The sequence below is a fragment of the Doryrhamphus excisus genome, linkage group LG19 (genome assembly GCF_037039965.1).
Source record: "Doryrhamphus excisus strain RoL-2023G ecotype Guam linkage group LG19, RoL_Dexc_Guam_v1.1, whole genome shotgun sequence".
NCBI classification, from domain to species: Eukaryota; Metazoa; Chordata; class Actinopteri; order Syngnathiformes; family Syngnathidae; genus Doryrhamphus; species Doryrhamphus excisus.
The window spans coordinates 11,375,793-11,388,670 of NC_136375.1; the positions used below are offsets into that span (position 1 = coordinate 11,375,793).

The 12,878-nt window shown below is 43.1% G+C and overlaps 1 protein-coding gene across 3 annotated transcripts in view; it reads right to left on the minus strand.

Annotated features, from left to right (window-relative positions):
• Positions 1-12,878, minus strand: part of esrrgb (estrogen-related receptor gamma b) — a 71,084-nt gene that overhangs the window by 49,998 nt on the left and 8,208 nt on the right. For 2 of the 3 annotated variants that reach the window (XM_078799266.1, XM_058056915.2), the window contains exon 2: positions 677-779. The exons of the other annotated variant lie outside the window; for it this stretch is intronic. The gene's annotated coding sequence lies outside the window, so the exon portion shown is untranslated. The remainder of the gene's footprint in view (positions 1-676; positions 780-12,878) is intronic. 3 annotated transcript variants of the gene reach the window in all.

The following is a 12,878-nucleotide window of genomic DNA, read 5'->3' on the forward strand; positions in this document are numbered from 1 at the left end:
GATTGAAGAATCAATAGTGACACAAATAAATGGCACAGGCATTTATCTTAAGTCCATATATTGGCCGCTGTAGCACGAGTCGCTGTAATGTATATTTCATACACTTTTACACCCATTGATTAGCCGCCCTGTAGTTTGTAAATTACGTGTTTATCGATTTGCTCGTCATACGGTCGTGGCTTTTTTTTTTTTTTTTTTTACGGGTGGACATTTGTGGCGCGGATAAAGAAATCAAGACGTAATTCCAGTATAAATCTTTGGTGTGGATCGTCGGTGGGAAAATGAATGATTTGATTGTAACTCAAACAACTAAAATATAAGCGCCGTGTCTTGTTTAGCTCGATTAATTGGTTCCAAACGCGATCGCGGGAATATTTTGGTAGTGTTTACAATACACATATTGTTAAATGAGAGTGTCAATCAAATGTTGTGTCCCGCTGAGTGCACAATAGAACATAAAAGATAACAGAGCTGTTATATGTCCGATGAACCGCCAAACCCGCCTCCTGCGGGCCAAACTTTAAATGAAATGGAGGGAGGTCGATGGCCACGCCAAAATGCCAAAAGGATTTGCGAGTCAGCGCCAGCTAACTTTGCCAGCCGGGCCCCGCCCCGCCCCGCGCTAGCTCGCTGATTGGACGCCATTTGGCTCGTGGGGAGAGAAGGGCCGACACACCTGTTAGACAGCTGCTTTACTGCAACAACGGAGGCGGTCGAGGAGGTGGCAGAAATTCAACGCTTGGAAGGATTATGCAGCCGTGGGACCAGGGAACCTCAGACTGAAAAAAAAAGATTTAAGTTGTAATATTTTGAAGAATTTGATTACAAACAAAGTTATGTTACAAGACTAAAGACATATAGAGACATAGAAAATAAAGGGCAAAGATTCCTCCTGCGGCCTGCAAAAGGGGGCGGGACTTAAGGTGGTTTGGGTCGATGGCGCCAGATCGATGATCAATATGCCGCCACTCGCACAAATACACTTCCTGCTGACGCTCTGAGCTCCAGTTACACAGATGAAAATGGGTGGGCGGGGCCAGCGCGTGATGATGATTTATGTTAGCGGGCCACGTATGTCATTTTGGACAAGGACTGTCTGATAAACATGCCTGAATGTCACAGAGTGAAAGTAAATGAACATGGAAAAGGAACGCTCACAGCCTTTGGTAAAAATGTTGGAGAAATATTCAGCAAAAAAACTACATCACCAATTTTTCCTTTCTTCCTTTCCTCGCCGCCTTAAGTCCAGTCCGCCTTCCACAAACCAGGAAGTAGCTTGCGAGCTTACACACAAACGCAACAGTCCAAAAAATATTTTCCCACAGGACTCTTTATGTATTTTCAGTCATAATAGAACTGTTCCTGCCCAATAATAAAAAATAGTACGACCCAATCGTCTTAAGTGACCGCTTTGGGAACCAGGAAGTAACCTGCTAGCTAACATAGCTAATGGACAGAGAAAACAAAAAATAGGTTTCTCTAAAACTTTTGCACGTTTGTTTAAGGACATTTGAGTCATAATAGAAATTTATGAATTTAAAAGAATTTAAAGAATTAGAATTTAAAAGAATAAAAAAAAAACATTGTTTCATCATCCTCTATGACCCAAGGAAGTAGCATACTCGCTAACAAAGGCCTTTGCCAAGGAAACTAAACTCTCTACACACTTGCACAAAGCCGCACACACCAGACACTTAAATGTGTCGACCTGTCAGTCACCCATGCCTCTCAAAGCCAAGGCCTAGTGACAAGTGTTAAATCGGAGCGCGCCATCCTGGCCGCCATGGCTAATGCTGTTAAGTGGAAAGTAGCATCCCTGCTAATTACCCCCGCGAATGAGTCCCATTATGCACACATGGTGCCCAACACAACCAAAACACTTCCAGTCATTTCTTATTTACTTGCATTTATTTGTTTTACATCACTATTGGTTTTATTTGTATTTATTTATGAATGTATTTTTTTATTAAGCATCTGTAATGCAGATAATCCCCCCACCTTACGTTAGCCCCACGCTGCTCTCCCTAGCTGTGGTAAATTGGGTTAACGCTCACTAAGTGTCCCATCGTTAGCGCTGTTAATTGACTACTGCGTGGTGATAATTAACAGGGAGCGGACTGCCTACCTCGCTAATCTTATTTAGGTCATTTGCAATTAAAATGGTTTCGCTTTCTCTGCTCTCTCTGTCTCTTGGAAATCACACTTTGATGGACGACTTCGACCGTTAGAGCTGCTCAGCGTGGACGCCGCCATCCACACTGGACGGTTCGTTTGCTTTGAACGTTGGCACACAGAAGAGAGATGAAACTTTACGATCGGTGTAGTATCAGTGCATGATTTTTAACCTTTCTGGTGCCAAAAGGCACCCTTGAACGCATCCCAGAAATGTGTTTTAATTTCACATCAGCATACAGTGTGTTCAATAGTAAGCAATAATGCTATCACCAATATTGCAACAACTAGAAAAGCAGTCAAAGAACCAAGCGTCATACATGCCAACATTAGCATGATAACACCTAGCATGATAGTGCTATGTGTTTATGTAACAGTGTAGCGATGAAAACAGCTAGAAATGTTGCTATGCCAATATTACCATTGTAGCTATGCTAAATGCGAATGTTAGCATGCTACCAATGCTAACATTAGCATGCTAACACCGAGCACGACAGTACATGTGTCTACCTATGAAAATGGCTAAAAATGCTACTGTGCCAATATTACCATATTATCTTTGCTAACATGCTAATGTTAGCATGCTAACACCTGTAAAGATAATGGGTCTAACCATGAAAATGAGGGTAGTTGGTGTCAGAGAGACAAATGCAGAAGACAGGGTTGAATTGAAGTCACTGATTTGCTGTGGCGACCCCTGAAGGTAAAAGCCGAAAGAAAGAAGAGGTCTACCCATGAAAATAGCTAGAAATACCAGTATGCCCCTTTAGCATGCTAGCAATGCTAACCACCACTGCCACTGTATCAGGAAGGCTAAATATCCCGAATGAGTTGAGAATTTTGGTGGCACGGCGGGTGAGTGGTTAGCGTGCAGACCTCATTAGCTAGGAGACCAGGGTTCAATTCCACCCTCTGCCATCTCTGTGTGGAGTTTGCATGTTCTCCCCGTGCATGCGTGGGTTTTCTCTGCGTACTCCGGTTTCCTCCCACATTCCAAAAACATGCTAGGTTAATTGGCCACTCCAAATTGTCCATAGGTATGAATGTGAGTGTGAATGGTTGTTTGTCTATATGTGCCCTGTGATTGGCTGGCCACCAGTCCAGGGTGTACCCCTCCTCTCGCCCGAAGACAGCTGGGATAGGCTCCAGCGCCCCCAGCGACCCTCGTGAGGAAAAAGCGGTAGAAAATGAATGAATGAGTTGAGAATTTTGACAATGGAAAGTTCTAAAACGGTTGAGAAACGAAGTCGAAGTCTTTAGGTCAAAAACATTTTGTTGCTATGAGCTTCCATATCTACAGTATGAGTTTGATTGGGATTGTTACAGTTAATACAGAGCATGTTGGCAGTGCATTGATGGTCACCGTTATGGGAGGCTTGATTAAAGGGGGCTAAAATGCATGAAGGTAGATGTTGGCACGCCGCACTACGTCCAGATGAATGTTTCTTTTGTCCAAGCACCTTCTGTCCTATTTTGGCAAAGAGGCGTGTAGCTACCGGGGAGACGCCCAGTGCGGACGGACGGACGGGACACTGGGCGTAGGAATGAACGATGGCCGACACCGCTGCCCCAGGCAAAGAGAAGAAGTACACTAAAGCCAGCTGTTATCTATTATGGATAGACCCCCCGCGCTGTCGGGTGTCACGGGGGCGGCGGGGCTGTCCTTGCCGAAGCGTTGACCTTGCTGGGTGGCGCTGAGCAGATTAAAAGTGGCCTGGCTCACCGTGCAGTCCAGTGCCCAGATGGCAAACACACACTCTCTTGCATGCTGCTGCTTCCTAGGAGGGCAGATGTGGGCAGCCTCTCCTCAGGGCGCCCCACGTCTACTTTTTTTTTTTAAACCACACACACCCACTAGGAAAGCTAACCAACCCTCACCTTCTCCACTCTGTGTGTTTCTCCACCACTTAATTCTGGCTGTATGTATGTGAATCATCCATCACTCACTCCATCAGTCCATTGAATTTCATTTAGCGTGCTGTTACACAGGCCATGTGATTGATTCACTGCTTGCTACCTGAACACTCAAGCTTGAATGACACACACACACACACACACACACGGCACTATACATCTATACACTACTGCAGTGGGGGTCTCTCCAGTGCCGGTGGGGAGACTTTGGGTGCCAACAGAAGAAGAAGAACCCTTTGAGATTTGCCCAAGGTCGCCTGTATGTCCAGCTGGCGATGCCAACATCTGTTCAGAAAAGGCCTCAAGACTGGCATGAAAGCTACAGAGAGAGAGAGAGAGAGAGAGAGGTCTGTCTGTCTGGACACTCTTTGACCTTGTCAGCAACATTTGGGAACACTTCCGTCGTTACCATTTCTAAATCCAACGTATCAAACCTCCAAAAAGCACTACAATTAGGAGTTCAAGCATCCTTTCGTGGAAAGATATGACGCAGAAGTTCAACAAAAGTTGGATTTTAGCATAATGCCATTTTGCTGGACAATGATTGTCCGAAAAATTATTGCAGTCTACGATTAAAGTCTACACGGATCTAATGATGTTAAAAATCATATTTAGCATTTCTCTGCTCCAATTACTGAATTCATTCATTTAACCAATTAACCACTACAAACAAGAGATGACTGTGTCTGATTGAATTATTGGAACCGATAACTATAATCAGCATAAAAATGCGATATTGGTATCTGAGTTTTTCCCGATCATGAAAACCGATATTAAAAAATGCTGTATACAACACATATGTGTTCATTCCACCACAGGAGATATGTTATGTTACACATATCGGTTTTAGTATCGGCTGATATCGATATCAGAAATTCAAAGTTGGCCAATATGGGCCATCCCTAAAATTATATTATAGAAATAACCCTAACTTTTGAAACAAACTACTAGGCCTGCCATAATCAATAAATCTTAAGCGATCGATAAATAAAAACAAACTCAATTAATTTTGCTGGCTTCGATGCATTGACGTGAATGCATGATTATTTTTCTCCCCCTTCTCTACCAAGCAGGTTGGATGACAAGAGGGTTCACTCTGTGCATCTGTCTCAACACCCGGGCGTGTTGGTTCAATAGCAGAACGAAGGGCGTCAGTGAACCCTAGCGCTGACATTCCAAATAAAGTGTTAAATACTCTTATTTATTTAAACTACAGTGCTTCACATATCACGTCTCCCAAATATTAGAATTCCAAAGCGTCCATGTTTGTGTTTGTGCTGCTAAATTGATTGCTGCCTTTCATGCATGTCACCTCACAAAAAGCATCTTTAATTGTACTCTTTAGTTTTGTCTCCCTTCTCATTTTATGGCGGGTATGTGAATGGAATGGAGGGGGGAAGAAAAAAAAAAAAAAAAAAAAGGCAAATGACTTTTAGTCACGGCGGCATCGCTGAGTGACCGCTACCAACACTTGCCTTGTTTTAATTCTTCACAGGGGTGGTTCTCTGCCAGAAAGAACATCGATTTTTCCATCAAATACCAAAACAGGCATTGTGGGGAGGCTGCAGAGGTCAGTGGGAATTAGAGCAAATGTGTGTGTGTGTGTGTGTGTGTATATATATGTGTGTGTGTCTTCCTCGTCCCCAGCATCCCCATTGTCACTCCCTGAAGGCCTCTCTGTTAAATTGGCTGACAGATAATAAGATCATAGAGCAGAGTACAGACACACAGAGACCTTTGTCTTGCTTCATCAACGCTGTCAGCCATCAACGCACCTGACACTTCACTCGCACGCATTTCCACTCAACTTTTTGAAAAGTCTCTCAGTTCAAATTTACACTGAGAAAAGTCATTGGGATATGAAATAGATTTTTTTTTATCCAAGAAGAGACTGAGGGCAGCCATAAAAAAAACAAACAAGAGAACTAATTGACAAAGGCCACCCCAAGATCCTGTTATATGACAGGAGCGCTCTGCTGTTTGACGTTTGTTGACTTCCGTGATGAATTTCGGGGTGAAGTAAGACATTCCGGAGTGTGTAACAGGCGTGATGTTTTGGAGATGTGCAGGCGGCAGATTAGCGTTCGAGGTCCCCCGGGGTCTGGCTTGTCACTCCATTTCCTAAATTGACAGCTGGAGAAACTCTATTCCCGCGGACGTGATAAACGAGGCGGGGCGTTGGCGGAGGAGAGGAAGGGAGTGATGAATGGGTGAGGCCGGGGGAAGAATCAGAGTAGATGAAAGTTGTTGGCCGGCTGAAAAATGACTGACAGCTCATTATGGAGACATAAAAAAAAAACAAAAAACCCTAACAACATCTGAACTTGTTCAACTTTACGGACTCAACCTCCACTTGTGTACAGTATGTCTTTATTATTCTGTCTGTCTCACCAATTGGCTCACAAGTTGACCAGCTAGATAGCTATCCATTTAGCTAACTGGCTATTCATCCATCTGTCAATCAAGCTACATAGCTGGTTAACTGGGTAGCTTCCTTGCTGACTGAGTATCTCACTACTTGGTTGCTAGCGTGCAAGCTAAGGGGACAGAAATCCCCCTGATTTGAAATACTAGAGAAACTAGTATTAGTATTTGTATTAGTTTTAGTATTACTAGATAATATGTATTCATTTAACTGTACTGCACAGACTGAACTTAAAAATGAAACCAGGAAAATGCAACAAAATGGAGAGTCAAATTGCATGTTGAGTACTATAAATGTGTACATATTGGTAGGTCTGCATTGCCAGAGCCAGAGTTGCATGTTCACGCTAAACTGGGATGTTTTCCCATGTACTTTTAGCGCTCCTGCTTGGAATAAAAGCTCTGTATCATTTACATTTGCAGCACATTCAAAAGATGTAAGTTAGATTTGCAGCAAGAAACCCCCAGTTGACATTGCTTTATTGGGCATTTCTAGCTTCTCGCAAGCTCACTCTATTTAGTTGTTTTAGCCCCCCCACCCCCCATCCCAACCCCACCCCGATGGCCGTGCGACTGATTTTGAATAAGTGCTGGGGGCAAAAAGGGGTCAGCTGCAATTTCAGCTGCAGCTAAACTGGCCTATTCTAATGTGAGATCTGAGGTGACTTTGACTTTTGATTAACGACACTTCTCCAAAGGACATATCGCCTGGAAAAACTTTCCACAGCATAATAAAAAAAAAAAAAAAAAAAACACGCAGTCAAAGGATGCAGACGGGAATGAGCGCCGGCTGTGAAATAATAATAAGTCAGGTGCTCTTACTGCAGGAAAAACAGTGAAAAGTGTTTGTTATTAAAATATTTGTACTTGTCAGGCCCCCAAGTCCCACTATGCCTTCCCCACTTATGCATATTTCCATTCCAGTCACTTCAAGCACACGGAGAAGAGATGCTGCTTCTGTCTCTCAGGCGGTGAAAGAGACAGCTCCAGGGAGCGCTCCCATCCCATGAGCCCTTGGGGCACCAGGCCCGAGGACAGGCACGCGGGCGGGGCGGGGGTGTTTGGTGGGGGAGGGCGGTGTGTATCACAATAAGCAAGGAAAAGGTGCTAAAGGTCTCCATTGAAGAGATCATGAAATGACATCTTTAGTAATTACTCAGTAATAAACTCAAAGAGTATTTTGTATATATGCTCAAATGTATACAACTGTAGTATTAGCATTCAACATTATTTCACGTATATTCATTGCAGTTTAAAAAACATATCTATATTTAAGTCAAAACTTAATGAACATAGTCTAGCAGTAATTTCATTGGCCGGCCACTTCTAATCGCCCCTGTGCTTAGAAAAGGTCAAGGGGTCAGGGGTTATGAGAGATAAGGACCCCTCGGGAGTGTCATAAAACACTCGTTTGTCACGCGCCGGCTCGATGTCACTCATTCATCTTTGTTAGAGACACTCCTTTCCCTTTAATAGATATTTCACATCACCTTCCTGTATTGTCTCGGCACAATTGCACCAGATATACAGGTACTGTACCTTTATGATAATCATAATTTGGATTGGTGCTAGGAAACAAGATCATACTCATGACCATCATAAAACATTTTTTACTCTTCTACTTCTAATAATAATGTAACATTCTCAACTGGCATGGAAGTGTGGCTAACTTCTACGATGAAATACTAAGTGTAAAAAGAAGCTAACCTCTGCTTTGAAGTGTGTTCTTCTATATTTTAGTTTGGAATAAGTCACAAAATTCCAAGATAAAAAAAGCACTTGTGAGGCCTAGCATGATACCATTTTCTGCAACATTTTTTATGAAACAGTTATTATATATAGCGTCAATGTTTGAGTCCCATTTTAACATTCTTCACCGGCACCCAAGTCTACTTTTTCTTCTTCTTGTATTTATTTTGGAGTATGACTCGTAAAAAACAAAAAACAAAAACAAAGTCATAGAAAAAGCATAGCACTTGGATTGTTTTGTTTAACTTTAGAAGCATTTCCCCCCAATATGTTATCCTGCATGGGGTGTCCGAGTGCAAAGGTTCCACAGTATTCAGCATGTTTATGTCTTTTGAAAGTCCCACTCGGCATTGCCAGTCCACAAAAGCCACCAAAGCCATCAAAAATCAAGCAAATGAGATTCCTTTACAGCCAACGCGGGGGCCAATGTGTAATCACATTCCCCCATTCCGTGTATCCCCTCAACACACACAAAACATGGTACACGGAGATCTACCCAAAACAACATTACAGCTAGAAAACGCCTGCAGACGACGAATCGAAAGCATTAATCCCATTTGTGTCCCGGCCTGTTTTAAATGTGCATTGTGCGGCTCACTTAAGATAAGCTGCACGAATGGACGCGATATGGACGTTCCCTCAGGATGGATGCACAAAAGGAAATGTCATCACGTGAAGAGGATCTGCATCCAGCAAACAAGCGGGGCACTGAGAGGTTGATTTAATAAATATTTGAGGGGAAATATACAATATCAAGATGAAAGTCAAGATGAAAAAGGCAAAAACATGTGTTATTTGTCATGTAATTGGAATTGTGTAATTCTGTCTGTAATGTAAAAATAAATATGGGTCAAGAAATGTGGAGACAAGTGTAGAAATATTCTTGTGAATGTATTTATTTGATTTATTTATTTCTTTTGTGGCTGGTGAAGACCTCTGCTGTTGGAAAATACGTTGCTAGCAGTTGAATACTGCCCTCTAGTGGCTAATATGCTTCCACTGCTAATTGAGTGCTGTCTTTTATCACCTGACGGAGAACATATTCATTTCATTTTCTACCGCTTTTCCTCACGAGGGGTGCTGGAGCCTATCCCAGCTGTCTTTGGGCGAGAGGCGGGGTACACCCTGGACTGGTCACCAGCCAATCACAGGGCACATATAGACAAACAACCATTCACACTCACATTCATACCTATGGACAATTTGGAGTTGCCAATTAACCTAGCATGTTTTTGGAATGTGGGAGGAAACCGGAGTAAACCCACGCATGCACGGGGACAACATGCAAACTCCACACAGAGGGTGGAATTGAACTCATTTCCTCGAGCTGTGAGGCCTGCATGCTAACCACTTGTCCACTGTGCAGCCCTGCATCATATTTTACTAATCATATTTGTGAGCTGATCAACAGTTTTCCTGACTCTGCATCATTGATCACCATTGTCTTAAACTTGACATCATTAATGAGTGAGCTAGAAGACATCCATATTGACCAACCACCCCCACCCTATTTGTATAAAATGGTTTGGCCTTAGCACACAGACCGGTGACAGTGTATTATAGCAGCCAAAAGCCATACGATATTGCCTAGTACTAAAATAACAAACTGTTTTCAAAAAGGACTGTGAGGCCTACGTGCTACCCACTCGGCCGCCATGCAGCCTTACTAAATGTATTTAACATAGAAATTTATATGATAATGGATGGGAATGCTAAACACAACTTACGATATTTATAAGGACTTCATCCGTTCCAGTGTCAAACCGTCTCCATAAATCTATGTTACCTGTACAAAGTAACCTGTGGAAAAATGTGTTTCCCCAGGAAATGTGGCCCCATAAGCTGTGGCGTTACACCAGTTCGACTTCCTGCAAGGACACCCAATGCCATGTTGTTTTCTGTGTACGCCTGTCAGCATCACAACAGTCTTAAGGAAAGGTTTGGTTTTTGGAGAGGTCATGACTCTCCACTGACTCCGATTCAAACTGATGGAATCAGACATTAATTCTTCATAGTCAGCAAAAAAACATCCACCAACTTTGACATGAAATTGCTCATGTTTTCATTTTGGAACCCGTTTACATACATGTGGGGAGGTACTAAACATGATGTGTTTAAAGAAGAAAATCCTGTTTGGGACAAACTAAGGGGTCATGGAGTCTGTGCGCTGTTACGGACTAGTTTGGGATAATATTTGAAGACAACCAGAAGGATAAAAGCAAGGCATTGTTCTATTTTCATTCTTGTACATGACAGTATCCTATTGAGTAACTGTATTGCCGACACCGGCACCCTTCCGTGGTCAATAAAATACAATTAAATCCAGCTTTCCTCACAAATTTCAAGACTTTTGCAGGCAGACACCTGTAGTTTCTTTCCAGCGGAACACCGCTCCTCCAAAGTGGCTCTCATCCTCGGTCAATTACATCCTACACCGACTCACTCATTAGTCTCCACATAATCCACTCATCAAGGCCTCACTTGGCCAAATAAATCTCACAGTCTTCTCCTTTTCCTCCCTCGGCCGGCCTCGTTAGCCCCGTCCGCCTGTTCCTACGGTGACAGCCTCCACCCCGAGCCTCTTCATTGGACATGGCAGTGGGCAATTTGCATGCCAGACTATTTCTCTTCATCATCCTCTCTCTTTCTCTCCCAATGTTGGAGGAATGGAGCATAAGTCAGCCAGTGACGGCAGACGGCATGCACGTCCTTGTCCTACAAGGTTACCAGTCCATTTCATCTGTGCAGGAGGGGAGGGAGTGAATTAAAATAAATGATAGCCGGACATTTATTGCATTGTGGAAGGTTGCGGGTGGAGGGGGCGGGGCGATTAGGGAGGAGGAGAGGCACAAGTTGCTGGGTGAGACTTGTCCTCCCCACCCCAAAAAGGAAAAAAAAAAGTCAGACAGTTTTGATATCTGCTGGTGCGTTAAACAAAACTGATACATTCTCAAAGAAAACAGAGTCGGGTATCACTACGCATCATTTGTCGCCATAGCAACACTCATTATCCCCACAGGCAATTCTATATACTATAGGCTTCATTAATAAATTCAATATTTTCATAGTTGTGAAAACCTGTGTCAGGCTTTCTAAATACAATTTCTACCATTGTTAGAGCCCTCTAGACTTGGAATAACACCCCTACAGTCACCTTTAACTCCTACTAGTCTATGGAGATCACAGCATGGACACAAGCGATGGCCACTGCTTTAAAAAAGGACCAATTATGCTTTTTCCACATTTCTGACTTATAAATGTATTCTGGTGTTAAACCATGCCAAAGTTTCAGATAATGAGTTTTGTGCATTTGGAAGTGAGCCCTGATTTGTGATGTCACAGATTGACGGGCTGACTTATATGGGCGTGCACTGTAGGCCAGATACACTCTCTACCCCCAGCGTGGAATAAATTAAACCAGACCGCTTTCACAGGAAGCACAAAATCCAAAGAAATACAGCTGGAGTAGGTGCAGATTCTGGAAGATCTAGAAAGCTTTTTTTTTCTAGATTCTCTATAGGAGTCCACAACACAATACAAAAGGCCGACAAATGAGCATAATAGGTCCCCTTTAAGTATAGCATGCTAACACATGCATTATATTACGGTATATTGACCTTGCAAGACATGAGTTTGGGGATTGAGGCAAAATGTCAACGATGTGGGTGCAAGGTGGTCTCGAACTGCTTTAAACAGCACTCATTCGCTACCTGATTTGACAGTGAGGCTTGGTAAAACCCTCATACTGGCCCCATCGAGTAGATTGGCTCAGCAGTAAACATTCCAGCCTCCAACATTCTGATTCCTGCATGTGTTAAAAATAAAAATGTCGGGATGACGTTTGTGGATGTCACGACAGATCCAACTGTGCATCATCCCAAAGTTGTTTCCACAAATACACCCCAGCACCCAGAGGATGGCCTGGCTAAGTGATGCCAACCACAAAGCTATCAATATCTCTGCCACACGGGTCCCCGGCGCCCTCCGAGGACCTGCTGGATTGCTGACACTCCTGGACCTGCTCCAGGACACTCCATTGTAATACGGTTATTTTTACCGACAAGCTGACGCAAATAAATATTTATAGTGCTTGGCAGGTCGGGGGGGTCGGGAATAAAACCGCAGGGGCGGACAGACAAACGGCGGCAGATAAAGTAGGTGCGAGTCTACGTGAGCAAGAACACGGGTTCAATGGAGCGGGGCGGGAGACACATTTGTGGATCAGTGCATAAAAATAACACAAGTGCATAAAAATTCAACACTATGGAGAATATCATAAAAAAATAATGGCACAAGTGGCCTGGCAACGCTGTTTGCACAGAACACACAGACCTCTGCCAAGGCCAGAAAGTGATAAATAAGACAAGAATACCACTCCCAAAAATACTTCCAGACCTGACCATGATACGTGAACTTCCACCAAGCAGGTTTCTTTATTTAGAAATGGAATATTCTCGTAGGTTGAGCACAGAAAACCTGTTTACAACCTTGTAAATATGTTTTTTTAGCATTATTAGAGCCTTCAAGACATGACATAACACCCCTATAGGCACCTTTACACTCCCATTACTCAATATAGTAGTCATAATAAGAGACATTTGACATTTTGCATCTAAATG